Below are 17,024 nucleotides of genomic sequence, written 5' to 3'. Positions count from 1 at the left end.
TCCTGATGGTATTTATAACATTGCTATTTCTTTCTGTTAATTGTATCTTCGGTCTCAGTGAACTATACTATGTATTTGAGCTTAGTAAATTTAATTGACCATATGAAAAATTTACGTAGGGGAACAAAGCACAGTGAATATGGCACCAGATGACATGGGATTTGAATCCCAGTTCTGCAGTATCTTAACTATGTTGCCTGGAGCAAAGTCAGTTTTTTGAACCCTGAATGTTTGCTGCTAAAAATGATTTTAGGTCTGGTTTAGTAGTTTTTAACTAGAAATAAACATTGCATTCATTTGTTCATCACCATATCTTTTGATCCTTTTTAAATAGTCACATTAGTGTATAAAGATTTTTCTTGTCCCCTCCCCTTTCCAGTAATTAGATCGTTTTACTATAAGCATCTCCTGCCTCATTCTTCCTTTTGATTTAAGGACTAAAAAATTTTCAGCTCTGAGAGGGTAACAGGCAGGAAGGCCAGGGGTCTCCAAATGGAGGAAATAGCCTACAAGTGTCAGACATTTTTCTCTCTTAAGCGGCAGGAGGAAACAAACTAGCAATATTTTTTTCCTTCTCTATACAAATTTAAAGAGAGGTTTCTCTTAAAATACTGTGTTGCCATAATGACACCTGGTTTCACCTGAAGTTAGCTATTCTTGAGCCTAGAGATAACCAGTGCCTTTTTCTTATGGAAATGTTTGTCTTAAGCCATGCTACTGTACTACGCCTTTACCCCAAACTCGGTCTCCAAGTCGGTTCCGCCTCTTGGCCCAGAACCTACCTGACAAACCAGTATGTTATACTCAGATATTGTTCCCCTAATCTATGTAAATGAAACTATTTGTATGGTGGCCTGCCCTTCTTTAAGATTCAAGTTAATTATTTTATGGCTCAAGATAAACCATTTGGTGCCAAGATTATCCCAAAATGCATCTTATGGGCGAGGGGCCTGGTGCTATTCTGAATTATAAGACATTCCTTTCTTTCATTAACAGACTGCTAGTGACTATATAACATCCAGCTGAAGACTAGTAAGGGGGTACTCTTTCTGCCCCCTTCTGATGCCTATGTCAGAAGCTTTCTCTATCTCCTTTATACTTTAATAAAACTTTATTACACAAAAGCTCTGAGCTATCAAGCCTCGTCTCTGGCCCTGGATTGAATTCTTCTCCGGGGGCCAAGAATCCCGGTGTATTCACGTGATTCAACAACAACCTTTCATCTCTCAGGTTTTTGTTTTTTCTATTTTATAATTAATTCATATTTTTATTGGATTATGATCATACAATGTTATTTGTCCTATTTTTCTTATTCAGAATTTTCATGGCATTTTCTTTGTGGTTTGGATATATAGTTAGCTTTTGTCAATTTCTATGGACCCTGGAAAAGATGTGTTTTCTGATTAGAGTGTTTGATATACTTTGCTTCATTATGCCTTAGTAGTTGTGTATTTTCCCATGTCCTTTATTTTCTTGGATTGAGAAGGGGGATGCACTCTTCTACCGCTGATACATGACCACCTGCTTTCCTTTTCCTTTCACTTCCAAGGTACGCCGCTGCCCACTTTCAGTCCTTTAGAGTGAATTTATTTCAGGTTTGTTATTTGCAGCATACGGTTGGGTAATTTATTAAAGAAGGAGAAGGGAAACCAGTCCAGATATGTGGCATCAGAAAAGATTTTAAGGAAAATCTAATGCTTGAGCTAAACGTGCATGGCAGGAAAGAAGGAGCTTGGTATATGAGGTGGGGAGAGGCAGGCGGGCATATGTCCCAAAGGGGAGTGGTAGGGGTTCTTCAGGCAGAGGGGGCAGCAAAGACTTTCTAAGGTGACCAGGGGCAGGGTTGCCCAGTGTTTCTGTGTATTTTTTGTAACCTGAGATTTTTCCTGAAGTAGATTTTTTTTTCCCTTCAAGAAACTCTATAGGAATGAAACTTGAGTTTCAAAATATTTGAAGATAGGTATTTGTTTCTTTAAAGATAAACAGCAGTTTGACTGGATGTCCTTCGATTAACTAGGGATCTTGAAGAGATCAGGGCTTCCCTGGCGGCTCAGCCAGTAAAGAATCTGCCTGTAAGGCAGGAGACCCAGATTTGATCCCGGGGTTGGGAAGATAACCTGGAGAAGGGAATAGCAACGCACGCTAGTATTCTTGCCGGGAGAATCCCATGGACAGAGGAGCCTGGAGGGCTACAGTCCAGGGGGTCACAAAGAGTCGGACATGACTGAGTAACCAACGCTTGTAAAGATCGTTTCAAGTATGTTGAATGTTTTCTGAGAGAAGTCTGAGGCTCCTTGATTTCCCAACCCCCGCCAAAGAATCCTAGACTTGTTAAGTAGCAGCGATATTCACTGACTTGACTCAGTGTTCAGTTCAGTCGCTCAGTCGTGTCCGACTCTCCGCGACCCCATGAATCGCGGCACGCCAGGCCTCCCTGTCCATCACCAACTCCCAGAGTTCACTCAGACTCACGTCCATCGAGTCAGTGATGCCATCCAGCCATCTCATCCTCTGTCGTCCCCTTCTCTTCCTGCCCCCAATCCCTCCCAGCATCAGAGTCTTTTCCAATGAGTCAGCTCTTCGCATGAGGTGGCCAAAGTACTGGAGTTTCAGCTTTAGCATCAGTCCTTCCAAAGAAATCCCAGGGCTGATCTCCTTCAGAATGGACTGGTTGGATCTCCTTGCAGTCCAAGGGACTCTCAAGAGTCTTCTCCAACACCACAGTTCAAAAGCATCAATTCTTCGGCGCTCAGCTTTCTTCACAGTCCAACTCTCACATCCATACGTGACCACAGGGAAAACCATAGCCTTGACTAGACGGACCTTTGTTGACAAAGTAATGTCTCTGCTTTTGAATATGCTATCTAGGTTGACTCAGTGTTACCATCCTGTATTGTCTTTCCCAGTCATGTACGTGCCCTCTCAGTCTATAGGCTGGCATCTTCCTCTAGTTTGGAAAACTTAGTTTTAATTCGTCTTGTATTCTTCTTGGGAAAGCAGTTAAACATGTGAAACTTTTTTTAAAAAAGGAATCTTTCATTTCTTTTTCTTGTCAGTCTTTTCTAATTCATTATTAATTTGTTTCTTTTTGTTTATATCTCCATCTTGTCTTGCATATTCATTCTACTTCAACTTTTTATTTAAGACTTGATTTTTGACAAACTCTTTAGGTTCGGAGATTGTCTTGTTCTGTGATTTTGTCATATCTTTCTAAAGCTCTGTATCGAGTCTTTGGATATTTTCACTCTTAAGTTATTTTAGTTGTAGTGGTGTTTCTTGTCATGATTTTCATCTGCTTGGCAGCAGCATTTTTTCTGGTGAGGTTTCCTTGTCTGTTTTTCCAGTCACTGCCTATCCTTTTCTTCATCCTTCCTGTCTTTCTCTCTTTCCCTCTGTCTCCTGTAACTTCTTGGTCTCTTCTACATCCTGTGCTAGTTTCTTTTTATTAATCTTTGAATGAATCAAGCCCTGCCCCTTCCCCACTCCCAACCCCTGATTTGAAACTGGTTTATGTGGGGGCTGGGAGAGCAGGGGTAGCAGTTCTTTTGGTTTTTTTTTTCTCTGAAGTGTAGGCAACCCACTCCAGTACTCTTGCCTAGACAATCCAATGGACAGAGGAGCCTGGAGGTCCTCTGGTGGTCCATGGGCTTGCAAAGAGTTGGACATGACTGAAGCAATTGAGCACATATGTAGGTCAAGAAAGAGCATTTCCCCAGATCTTATATCCGTCCCCCCTTTTTTTTCTTTGCATGAGTAACATGATACCTGCTTCATGAGATTTTTTTGTTTTGTTTTGTTTTGGCCCTATCCCGCAGCATGTGGAATCTTAGTTCTCTGACCAGGGATCGAACCCCCGTCTCCTGCATCGGCAGCAGCGAGTTTTAACCGCTGAACCGCCAGGGAAGTCCCGATAGCAGAAGTTCTTCCTTGTTCACAGTAAAGCACTTTATGACACAGGATTGTGTAGTTGAGAGTGTTTAACCTTTTTGTGTTGCCGCCATTCCAGCAGAAGCTAGGAGACTATTCACAGTTCAGTCTCCTCTGCCTTCTCTACCTTGTCTCAGGGACGGGGTTTCTTTCACTGATTTTATATCCGAATCTTTAGTGGAAGACCTCCTCTCAGCACCTTTCTATACCCCTACTTGACTTTCACTGCCCTTGGCAGTCTTTTCACATACACTGTGATTGGGTGTTAAGTTTTTGTGTTTTATCTAAGATGGAATTTCCATTTCTTTTTATTCTACTGTTGTCTTGGGAGAGAGAAAGGACAGAGACTTCTTACCCTGCTGTCTTAAAGCCGGTTGTCGTTTTTTGTTTAAATCTCTCAGCAAAGCTAGTTGGCTGACAGAAGCCTTCCTCAGAGTACTCTTTAGGGTCTGGCTGCTTAGTTCTTGGCACTCTTCCTTGCATTGCTTGGTGACTTCGCTCCTGATCATTAGTTATTTTCCTTGAGGACTGGATTTCCTTGAGGACTGGATTTCACTGGCTCTGGTTGGGTTTCTAAGATGGGTTTAACTGTGAACAAGCGGGGTATCGCTGTGCTGAGAGGATTGTTTGTTTTGAGGGCACACCATGGTATTGCATTTATTAAAAATATTGTAGGGATCAATAGTTCCATCTGAGTTCATTTCTCCTGGCTATATTGTACTTCTTTGTGCATTTATGAGGTGGTATATCTTATGAATTATTAAAGCAAGCTTGAATACATCTTTTAAAAAGAATAGGAGTAACTTTTATTTGCCTGTCATCCCATCCCCCGTCTGGGAGGCACTGGTTTCCTTTTATTATTGAAAAAAGCAACTTAGTGTTGCTTTTTATGTTCCAAGGATCAAAGATATGGTGGGGGGGGGGGTGCGGGCGGATGTTCATGGTTTTGTACTTTGATAGGAAAGGAGATAGTTATTTTAATTTCTATCACCAAGTACCAAAAGTTCCTTTCAAATGCACTGCAGCCCAAAAAAGGAAGCAAAACAAAACACTACCTGCCAGTTGGTGAAAATAACTAACAGCATTCACCCCATGCAGTACTTGTAATTGTTTCAAATTTACAAACACAACAATGAAACATATTTTGCATAATGAAATATTTATTTTTATCCTTCATGCTTGCAAGCTGCTCTCCATTCATTCTGTTTGCAAACAGCAGCAGCAACATTTCTTTAAACATGAGCTGAGTGTAATTTCCAGCTGTTGAAATTAATTCTTTTTTAGGTCCTGTTAAAAGCTATCATCCAACAGCAAATCTGTTCTTTTTGCTTTTCGTTTATTTCCATTGACTTTTTTCTTGCTCTTATTTTTACTCATGAGTAAAAGTGCTTCTCAGTGATCCTTGGTGTTTGAGATAGGACAGAATTAATAAAAGGAATTCTTGTCTTTGTGTAACATACTATGTCGTTCCCTTGGTAAGTGGATCAAAATTCTAATTTTGCATCTCTTTCATTTCATAGTTAAAAACAATTAAATGTCACCTGTAGGCTCCAGGGTAGAAAAAAGCTGTAATATTATAGATTTTAAAATTCCCTGTAATATATGGCAGAACCCATCACAGTATTGTAACGATCCTCCAATTAAAAATAAAATAAATTAAAAAAATCACTGTAATATGAAAATCTTACTGTTATCATGTAGATATCAGTCAAGACCTGTGCAAAAGCAATTGTACAAAAAAACCAAATTGTACCAAAACCCCCCCCCAAGATTGTAAAATGCTCTTCAACATTCTTCCTCTGGGGATAACAGTTTCATATATGCAGCACGTAAGGTAGATTTTGTTTTGGGTACCATATCCCCATATCATGGGAGTCACAAATGTAAATTTAAATCTTGTTGTAACCACTTTAAAAAAGTAAAAAGAAATAGCAAAAGCTAATTGTAATGCTCTCTTATTTAATCCAATATATTCAGAGTGTTATCATTTCAACATAGAACCAATGTGAAAATTGTTACTAGTAAATTGTATATTCTTTTTGTATTCAGTCTTCAGCCTGCAGCGTTTCTTGCACTGACAGCACATCTCAGTGGAGATGCTGTGTTGTAGATGTGCAGCACCGCGAGGCCGCTGGCCGCCGCACTGCACGGCGTGGCTCTAGACTGTGGCGTCTGTGACAGTGGGCATCGTGGGAGGGTTTTGCTGTGTTTCTTGCTGCTGTTGGTGCTCATTCAGTCTGTGCCTCCGAATGAATGAATGAGTGAGTAAAATATACGGAAAGGTGTAGGTTAATGCCGGATCCGTGATGATATCAGTGCCTCCTGTCAAGAGAACTAAGATACATTGTTTGGAAAGAGAACCCAGAGTCTGGAAGGATCCTACGTTCCGTCCTGTGGAAGGACGGTGGGGTGGGAGTTGAAGAGTTAAATTGCCAAGGACTTATTGCAGGAGGCAATAGGAGAGGAAAGGAAAAGAGTGGCCAGTCTCATCCAGGATGTACTTTCCAGCTGCGATGCCCTGATCCAGCGTAGCTGACAGCTCCTCTCCCGTCTGCTGGTGCTCCTGGTGTGCTGGTACACTGTGCTCCTAAGGCAGTACTGCAGTCAGGGCCCGTGTGCCCCTCTCTAATACCAGGAGGCTAGGATGTGGCTTCAGTGTGCTGCTTAAAAATTGATACGATTGTTTCAGTTGTATAAGTTGGTACAATGTGGATAGCAATTCATTACAATGTACTAAATTAATAATGTCCGTATTCTGTGACCCAGTGATTATTTAGGTATATACCATTGAGAAAAGGTTTCATATGTATGCAAGGAAGCATTATATGATAATTGTGGCATTTTTAAAAATTAAAAACATGCAAACCGCCTACCTGTTTGTCTTAAGAGATCAGATAAATATTTTTGACACACTCATTAACTCTGTACAGGAATTAAATGCATCTAGTGAACTAGACTTGTATTTCCAGATGGAAAGCCATCAAATATTCAAGGTTGAATGAGGAAAGCAAGCTTTGGAACACCTGTGTTTTTTTTTTTTTCTCTTAAAATAAAAAATGTCACACAGTATACACAGTGTTAGGTATTTCTCATTGCTGCATAATGCTATACAAAAGTTGGGGGGAAAAAAAAAGCGAACCTCAAGACTCTAAAGGTAAGTTCTATGTCTAGAATAGTGTGTACCACTGGTCAGGGGTGTGGGAACAGATTGAGTCTTCAAAGAGCACTCAGGTGAATATAAACCTCTGTAGTTTTTTTTTTTTTTTTTTTAATACAGAGCACTGAATGATAATAATTGGCAATTCTAGATGGAGGTCACAGGGGTGTTATTCTTTATTCTTTGATATATTTTAAATTGTTCTCAATTTCTGTTTTATACATTCAGGAGGTCTGTAGTCGGTTTTTTTGGAAGTGAAAATTTAGGATTAAACATGCCCAGGATATTTTTCTTTCTTGGTATACTGAATATGAATTATTTCAGCCCTTTGCTGGAAGAAGATACACAGGTGGAGAAATATCCTTTTGATGTATACAAGTACAATAGTGCATGTTATAACTGAATTTACTTTGCTGTGTATTTCAAGCTAGAATTTCAATCCAGATTCCTTCAGGAAAATGCCTAATAAACTTAGGGCCACACAGTACCCTTGTGAGTTAAGATTAAAAAATGTATTTTTAAAACCTAGAATTAGCTTAAGGCTTTCAAAGACGTGTCAGCTGTGGTGTATTTCACTTAAGGTCAACAAGCACTTAAGGAATGCCTGTCTGTGGCTTGAGGCTTGGGGGATGGCTAGGAGAGAGTAACACTTAAAAGGAAACTTTAGACATTTCAGGATACAGAAGCAGCTGGGCACTGTGCAGTTGAATAAAGAAACATTCATTGTCAGAAGGGGAAAGAACAATACATATTGGGTTGGCCAAAAAGTTTGAGTTTTCCATACTGTCCAATGGCAAAATCCGGATGAATTTTTTGGCCAACCCTACTTTTGTTTTTTTGGGTATTTTTTTTTTTGGAGAAATTATTAATTTATTGTCTCCAAGCTCTGAATCCACGCTTCATGATCTGTTCTGTGGTCGTGGAGCCTGGCCATGTAAGCATTTCTCCTTTGCAGCGAGTGTGATGTTCAGCTGTGTCCACAGAGGGTGTGGGAAAGGATCTCTGGATGAAGGGGCTTCTCTTCTGGATTCCAGTGTCCTGGACCGTTTCAGGTGGCTTCACAGCACATCCCAAGGCCACCTCGCTGAGTGTGGTGTCTCCCCCCCGGCCCCCACCCCCGGCGCTTCAGAGGGAGGGTTTCCCACCATGGTCCCCTCTCTAGTCTGTCTGCTTCCTAGGTCTGCTCCTCTGTATTCAGCACTCCCACCCCCAGTACTCCTGTCCCCGTTATTAATTTTCCCACATTCACGTTGCTCTCACCTGTTTCTTTCTCTGTTTGAATCACTGCACGGTGTCTCCTGATTGGGCCCTAATGGCACAGAAGGCACAGAGTTTCCTCCAGTATGCTAAGACCAATACAGGTGACGTTGATGTTTAAAAGGCCTCTTAGGAATCTTTTCAGCCTGGTGTTCATTTTCTTTTAGTAGGACATTAAGCTAGGTGTGTGAATGGGTTAGTGGATCAGTAGGTGTGAACATCTGTGTGGCTCTTACTGTGTACTTTACAGCATTGGGAAAGTGTGTGCATTGTTATTCCTGGGGAAGTTGGTATTTGAGGTTCTTTGTGCTTTAAGCTCGTGTGGCTTCATATGTCACTTTGCCTTACTGCACCAGCTTAGATGCCCAGCGGAGGCCTTCTGGTGGAGCAGATAGTGTGTGCTCCATTGCCAGGTGAACCTAGGTTCTGATTCTGGCTCCACTGTTACAATAATTCTAGTTCTAACTATGTAGCACACGAGTGAAAAATCTTATTTTCTAAATTCAAGTTCTCACTCAAGCCCACAAGAGAATTTATGTAACTTGGGGCAAATAACTTTGTGACTTTGAGCTTATTTCCTTGTCTGTGAAATAAGAAATAAAATACAAGCCTTTTGAGTTGCTGTAAGGTTAATTATGTCAGAGTAAAGCACAATTGTTGTTTAGTTGCTGAGGTGTGTTCGACTCTTTTGCCCCATGGCCTGTAGCCCGCCAGGCTCCTCTGTCCATGGCAATGTATGAATGATCCAGTTTGTCTGTTTCCTTGCCAATATTTGATATAAAATTACTATATTTTATTTCAGCAATTTCATAAGGATGCATTGTTATCTTGTGGTTTTGAGTTTCCCAGTGGAGTTTAACACGTTTTCTTGTGCTTATTTACCATCTCTGTGCCTCTTGTTTTCCTTTTAAGAATTTTCTAAAAATAACATTTCTTGTAATGTTCATGCAAGTCTCTGGGGGGAGAAAAAAAAAGACAGAAAAACTGATCTGTTTTAGGTTTTTTGTTTGGTGTTTGCCATAGCAGTTGCTTCTACATTTTCAAACTGGGGCTTCTTCACCAGAAGTTATTTTATATAACCAGTTATCTCAGGTCCTTTCTAATGTTTTGGTTTCCTGTTTCCTTTGATTTAGGAGAAACAAAAACAAACAAGGAAACCCAAACAGACCCAAGCCCAAACAATAAAACTGCCGTGAACACTTATTAATAACATGTCTTTCCTACAAACTTGGTGTTTTTAACTTTTATTAAGCTTTTTTTGATAATGCTTTCAATTGTTAACTGCGATTAGTGTTAAAAAATATTTCCACTGTACAGAGACACCTTTTGGCAAATAAAATGTAGAGAACAGTGGGAGAAGAGCTATTCAAAATTTTACATGTCTCATAATGCAGGGAACCCAAAGCTGGTGCTCTGTTAGAACCTAGAGGGTAGGATGGGGAAGGAGGTGGGAAGGAGGTTCAAGAGGAACATATGTATACCTATGGCTGCTTCATGTTGCTATATGGCAAAAATGATCATAATATCGTAAATTAATTATCCTCTAATTAAAAATAAAATAAAAAAATTTAAAAGCTTTACATGTCTCATAGGGTATAATATCAATGGAACAGTAAAACTGTGAAAGATGATAGAAGGCCAAGAATAGCAAGAAGTATTTTATGGAATGTGGTCAAGCATTGGACAAAACAACAGTATAGGGAATACTAAAAAGTGGTAAACATGTTTGTCCGTTGCTTAAGACAGGAAGTTGAGTCATCTCTGATTCCTTTTGCATTACCCTCCACATCCAGGTCTCTCAGCCAGTCCAGTCGCTTCCAGCTGCCAGATATATCTTGAAGTACACCCAAGTGTCTCTGTTTTAAGTGCTGCAAATCTCATTTAAGCCACCATCTCTGCTGGTCACCTCTGGTCTCCTAAAGTCATTACTTCCACTCTTGTCTCCTTCTAATCTGTTCTCAACTTAAAAGGAAGGAAGCTCTTAAACACTTAAGTCAGAATAGAACACTCTCAAACTGAAAACCCATCGTGGCTTTCTTTGATACTTAAACTCTGTTCAGCACCATGAGCTGCTTAATATGGTCCTTGACTGCCTCTCAGTTTTATCTCTTAAAGCCATTCCCTTATCTGCCTAAACTCCAGAGCAACTGGCCTTCTTTTAATTATTTAAAAAATGAGCTTTTTCATGCCCTGATAAGTCATGTTTTAAAGAGTAAGACTAATTTATCTCTAAGAATGTTCTCAGATAAAACTTACAAACTAAGAAATGGCATAGTAAGGCATTTATTCAGCCCCTTGAAGCTCTTTAATTGTCCTTTGTTCCACCTGGTTATAACTCTTGGCCTAAAGGAGGCCCAAAATGAATTGTTGGGTAATTATCTCTTGCTTTTAACAGGAGCCCAGTGATTCTTCTTCTTTTCATCTATTTCTAGAAATACTATCCCTAATTCTTCTCCCTCTACTCTTACTCGTAGCCATCAAACAGTCCTCCCACACACACTTTTTTTTTCCCCTAACTAGGAAGAAGAATTAGCTTGATTGTGCTCATTTAGAAAAGGAGCGTAGTTAATTATGAAATTAACATATATGAAATTCTTGTTAGTTGGTAGTAAAAATATGCACTTCTCAGTTTCTAGTTATTTTGTATTACGGCCCAATTGATGAAATTATTCTATTATTATTACCATGTAGAGTTAATGATTTTTTGTTTAAAAGAATCAGTTTGTTTGCTAGAAACTCTCATGTAGTAAATTGTGTTAAAATATTTTTCTGAAGATGTCAGAGGTACTTGGAAAGGTACAGGTATGAACTGACAAGGTATTCTGTTTCTACAAAATAAGATACGTGTGTTTCTTATTTGTGTGACAAATATCTGATTTTGATGCCTTTTCACCATTGATGCAGAAATAAATCTCTCAATTGAAATATGACTTGATATAAGTTCTGAGATCTAATACCACTGATCCATTAAAAAAGGAGAGGGGAAGGAATTCTGGCGCTGAATGAACAGACAGAGGAGGGAGACTGGCTCCGTATCTTGGGTCTTCTTCCATTAGGGTACACATTGCATCAGTTTTTGTTTAAAAGCCTTTACTTTTACCAGGTGAACCAGCCACCATTATTACTGTTTTCTTTTATTCCAGCTCTTCTCGGTAGTTCTAGGCGCTTAATTATTTTTGCTCATTCATAGAAATCTGCCACATCTCGTTATTTTGTCACTGCCACTTTACCAGTATTACAAAATGAACTGAGCTAATAGAAGTTGTCATTTTCACGCCGTCTGGCAGTTGTATCTCTGATGGTGGTTTCTCATCTGATATGGGGGATGAAGTGAGCCACCCAGCACACAGTCAGAAGGATCTGACTGTTCTCACCAGTGGCAAATAATTTAGTAATGGAGTCTTAAATGAATAGGAGGTGCAAATAGAGAGGGTATGGATTTTTGCTGGAGGATTGCCTAGAATAGTATAGGTATTAATATGTACAGTTGGTAGAAGAGGTCTTACTGAAGATTCAGAGAGTCTAAAAGAGAGGATAAGATGGTAGGTTTGCATAGTTTGCATCTGGGATGAATTGGCAGGCAGTTGAGCTAGGACATAAGTTGCTTTGTTAATTCTCCTGACATTGGTAGCTAGGTTGAATGTAGCTTCTGGGTGATAGTCACGTTTTTAAGTTGAAATTTTTAAGACTAGTGATGAGCAATCTGCCTTACAGCTGGATGTGATGGGATCCTGGGCATCCTGAAGAACTGTAAGTGGTCTTCCAGTTTGGGCATTGGGAGTGATTTTTGCCAGCTAGGGGATATTTTCCATTGTCTGTGGATTTTTGGTTGTCACAACCCCGGTACTTCTGGCGTCTAGTGGGTAAGGGCACAGACATTGCTGAATATCTTGCAATGTACTGGACAACCCCTCACAACAAAGACACAGGGAATTCGCTGGCAGTCCAGTAGTTAGGACTTGGGGCTTTCACTGTCCAGGGCATGGGTTCAATCCCTGGTTGGGAACTAAGATCCCACAAGCTGTAAGGCACAACCTTAGTAGCAAGGTTGAGCAACCCTGTATTTTAACCAATACCGACAAAGGTCTGTTATGTTTCCTTATTTCCTGTAGATTGAGTATGCATATTTGCTGTCTTGTCCTTACAGAATGGCCAGTCTTTAGTAGAAATTTAATGATGGAGAAGGCACTCACCCTTAATCATTCCCAACAACTCACCTTTGGACAGACCTGCATATGCTGGCTTCATTTACAAGACCCTGTTTTTCTGCACCACTTCCCTCTGTAGTTTTTACACTTTATGAGCTTTACTCATCTTTGAGAAAAATTTCCCTGTGCCACTTTAGGATAAACAGTTTGATGTTTGGCTATTACTAAGATTTCTTAGTAATGAGATATTTGGTGTCACTAAGTGTTAAAGAGGTACCTGATTATAGACTTTATAAATAGCATCAAAGATGACTAAATGTCATACTTTATCTCCATAGCGCATAACTAGGAGAGGAGGAGGCAGAAGGTGGCAGAGAGAAAGGATAATAGAATTTACACAGCAGCATTTACTTAAAGATAATAAAAAAATTTCATTACATGACATGAACCAGTCCATTAGGACTAACACAGCACTCTGCATGGATATGTTCAGTATAAACACCATTTGCTTTTTATTTGAAATAAGGATAATTCTGTGTTACTGACTTGACTAAAATTTAAAGAGTGTTCTACTCACTATTTGTGGGATATTACAAATAATGTGAGCTCTTTTAATAATTGCACGTAAATATACTGTAAATTAAACCTTTCATCTAAAACTATGAAAGAGTTATCTAAACAGCAATTAATTATGCACTTTGGTACTCATATGAGTGAAGTAAATTGTTGCTCTCTTTTTCAGAGAGCACGGATTTCTATGAAAGGCTTTGAATGAAAGTTTTCCCCCCATGAAATAACCTCTCAATAGGGAAAGCATGGTACTCCATCTATTAACCATGAACTGACTGATCTGGATCATAGTTGAGGCTTTGCAGGTAAGAGTATGTACAAATAATAAGCCAGCTACCTACAAAAATATGTACTTCCTCTTAAGACCTTGATCCAGTACAGACTTGAGACATAATAAGGTAGTATTCTCCAACCAATAGGAAGATTATGTGTCATTGAAGTAGAAATTAATATTTGTATTAGTTAAGGCTCCTTTAGTTTCAAATGACAGAGAACCCAGCTCAAACTGGGCTGAGCCAAAAAAAGGGGATTTATTAGCTCATACAGTCAAATAGGCTATTGCTAGGACTACAGGGCCTCAGACAGCACTCTTGTTTCTTAGCCTTGCCTTTGTGTATTGGCTCTATTCTCTGTGCTGACTCCATCCATCACAGAGCCAAACTTCTTCCATCCAGTCTCTCAGGTGGCGACAGCAGAAAAGAGAACCTGGGAGGTCTCCTTAGGATTCATTACTTTTGATTGGATCACATCTCTGTCTCTGAATCAGTCTCTCTGGGCAGGGTATATAACATCATGGATTGAGCCATGTGCCAAATCTGGGTAAGATTTAATGCCACTTATCGGTAGAGAGTGCAAGAGTGGGGTTACCTTGATGAAAATTAGTTATGCAAAAAATAAATCTTTACCTTAACCCTGTCTTCTGCAGAAGTACCATATAAATACATATGAGCTACTTAAAAAAAAAAAAAATATGGTTCTGTACAAGGGTCTTGATATATTTTACCAATATTCAACTGCTGATATTTAGGTTTGCTGGCAGTTTTTTCAGGATTACACATAATATCACAGTGACTGTCTTTGTCTATATGTCCTGTGAATTTGGGCAAGTTTTATAGAGACTACATAGACTTTCTGGATCAAAGGTTGTGCACATTTAAATTTTTAAAAATCTGCCAAACTGTCTCTCAAAATTATAATTTTATCAACAGCATGTAAGAGAATTTGTTTCCCCATGTTACTTCCTTCTCATTTTATCTTTGTTGTCTCTCCAGTTCCTGAAACATTTTGTGAGTTTGGTAAAATATATATAATACTCTTTATTTTCATTAGAATCAGTGTACTTGGGAGTAGTTCAGTCATAAGACTAATAAGTAGCTGATTTAGACCCGAATCAAAATGTATCTTTCAGATGGCTAAGACTGAAAAATATTTCTTTCACTTTAGTTTATTTTTTCTTCCATCTTAATACTTGAAGCCAATTTAATAGTCTGCTTTTCAGAAAATCAAATTATTTATGTCCAGCTTTATTCAATAGAAATTAATGAAATAACGGATTAGCCTCTGATTGTGAGTCAAACTCTTCAGTATTTGTCAGTAACAGTCATTTATATGATGCCACGTTAAAAAAAAATGTTAAAGATGTATTCAATATGCTTACTGGTAGTACCAATATATAAAGTTGATGTAGAGATTTTAATGTATGTTAGTCTTCAGCTCATATCAGACTGATGCATAGTAAACAACTATTCAACCATTGAAGTTGTAGTATTTGATAAATCTGCAAAAATTTTGCTGTATAAGCCAATAAAAATTTTACATTAAGAATAACTCATGCAGTAACTTCTATTCATTAAAGCTTGGCATAATTTAAATGATGATGGAGTGAGTATATATTTGAGCCTGACTCATGATTTATCAAAAATATCTTATTTGAGAATGTCCTTTACTTTTTTTAGTTCTTTACTTATTTTTTTTCAAGTTGGTCTCTTTCATTAATAGTGATATTTCTTTACTCAGTTTTCAAGTTGCTGTCAACAAATTCCTGCCAACATTATGTAATGCATGCGTGAAACTTTATTTTCCAAATGCCATTTTATTTAAGTATATGGGAAATATCTTTAATTGGATTTAAAAGTGAGATTTAAAAGTGGTTAAGTATCTTTTTTTGATGAACATTATTCACAACAAAATAAAATAGCTTTAGGAGGTACTGGAACTTATTTTTTTTCTTACGGATGGCTTCTACCCCAATCCCAGCTTCTAGGTAATGAAAGAGTGGTCCACAGATTTTATGAAGCCATTTAAAGCAGGAATTTTGTTTGTTTGTTCAGTCACTCAGTCATGTCTGATTCTTTGCACAACCCCGCAGACTGTAGCCCACCGGGTTCCTCTGTCCATGGGATTTCTCAGGCAAGAATACTAGAGTGGGTTGCCATTTTTTTCTCCAGGGGATCTTCCCAACCCAAGGATCTAACTGGCATCTCCTGCATTGTCAGGCAGATTCTTTACCATTGAGCCACCTGGGAAGCCCTTAAAACAGGAATAGATGTGTATAAATTTACTTCCTCTGACTTAGGTGTTTCTCTTAAAACTGCTCTAAAAATACCAATTTAAATCAGGGTATGAGAAATAATAGGCATGGGGAAACAATTTTGGATTATGAAAGTAACACTGATTTTTAACTGAACAAGAGTTAATAATCAGCAGTGTTACAGATTTGTCCACTGAATTAATCTCTCCTCTCCCTGTTGTTGCATTGCGTTGCGTTCCTTCTGTCCTGGCCCTCATCAGCATCTACAGTGCGATGCATGTATGCAATTCTGTTTGTCCTTTTTCCACGAAAGTGAGAGTCTGGAGAGCTAGTTCTTTCTGGTATTCATCTTTCTGTTCTGTTTAGGGCCTGCCACATAATAGGTATAAATGTTAAATCCATCTGATCTCTGCAAAATAATGTAGTGTGATAACTTGACAAGTCACTGTTTGACAATCCTTGGCCACTACTTTTATATTTTCGTTTTACTTCAGTGAATCAATTTTTACATAAAAAGATCCCATAGATGTGTTAATTTTGTTTACAGAGAAATGTTTTATGTACTCTGAGGGTAATTACTGATAGTTTACCATCTGTTTCTATTTATCAGTATTTCCCATCTCCCTGTTCATTTGTTTGGCTGAGTCTTTTATATGTGAGATTCTTTCTCCATTTAGCTTTTCATGTCTTTGAAATTTTAGTTTTTGATATTTAGGAAACGTACAGAATATTTTACGATGTTCTGCAAGTTATGTTTATGGTATAACTTGAATTTGAGTCCCATTCTTTAAAGGGAAATGTGTGTTGTTGGTTAATTGGTAAAATGATCCATCTCTCTTAGATATGTTTGTAAAACCTCTTATTTTTGTTTTGCACTTTTTAAGAACTTTAGACTTTTCTAGGAACACAATGCTTTTTTATTGTTTATTTTCATTCTAACAGGAGTGGAGAAAGAGGAACAATGTTTGTTGAATGCTTACTATGCTCCAGTACTGTGATGAGCACGATATATCATTATATAATGACAAGCAGTTGTCATTAATTGCTTAATGACTCTGTCGAAGGTGATACTATTACAGTTTACAGATGAAGAAGCTGAAGCAAAAAAAGAATATATTTTTTCCCCCCAACTTGGTCTCTGTTTTATTTCTGATGTAATGTAGGACCCAGAAAACTATCTTATGTATATCATGGATGAGCAGAAAATTCACTGGAATCTTTACCATGCCAATATGATCAGTTCGTTATCCTTTCACCCCACCTGTCAGTGAATGCCTAGAAATCTGGAGGTAGATATTACTGAATATAAACACTCTTTTAAGTGTATAGCTAAATTTGCAGAATGGGAAGGTGATCTCATCAGTGTAATTCAGTGAAGAGGTAGCTCGAAAAAATACAGCTGTCTCTTGGTTTCTGTGAGAGGCTGGATCCCCTG

At 38.6% G+C, this 17,024-nt stretch overlaps 1 protein-coding gene across 14 annotated transcripts in view; it reads left to right on the top strand.

The window, feature by feature from the left end:
* TPK1 (thiamin pyrophosphokinase 1) overlaps nt 1–17,024 on the top strand; it is a 383,151-nt gene that overhangs the window by 134,447 nt on the left and 231,680 nt on the right. For 3 of the 14 annotated variants that reach the window (XM_055591200.1, XM_055591198.1, XM_055591197.1), the window contains exon 3: nt 13,232–13,364. The exons of the other annotated variants lie outside the window; for them this stretch is intronic. The gene's annotated coding sequence lies outside the window, so the exon portion shown is untranslated. The remainder of the gene's footprint in view (nt 1–13,231; nt 13,365–17,024) is intronic. 14 annotated transcript variants of the gene reach the window in all.

This window comes from Bubalus kerabau, chromosome 8 (assembly GCF_029407905.1).
Source record: "Bubalus kerabau isolate K-KA32 ecotype Philippines breed swamp buffalo chromosome 8, PCC_UOA_SB_1v2, whole genome shotgun sequence".
Classification (NCBI taxonomy): Eukaryota; Metazoa; Chordata; class Mammalia; order Artiodactyla; family Bovidae; genus Bubalus; species Bubalus kerabau.
The sequence above is the reverse complement of the archived record's forward strand: the minus strand, read 5'-3'. Positions and strand labels throughout refer to the sequence as shown.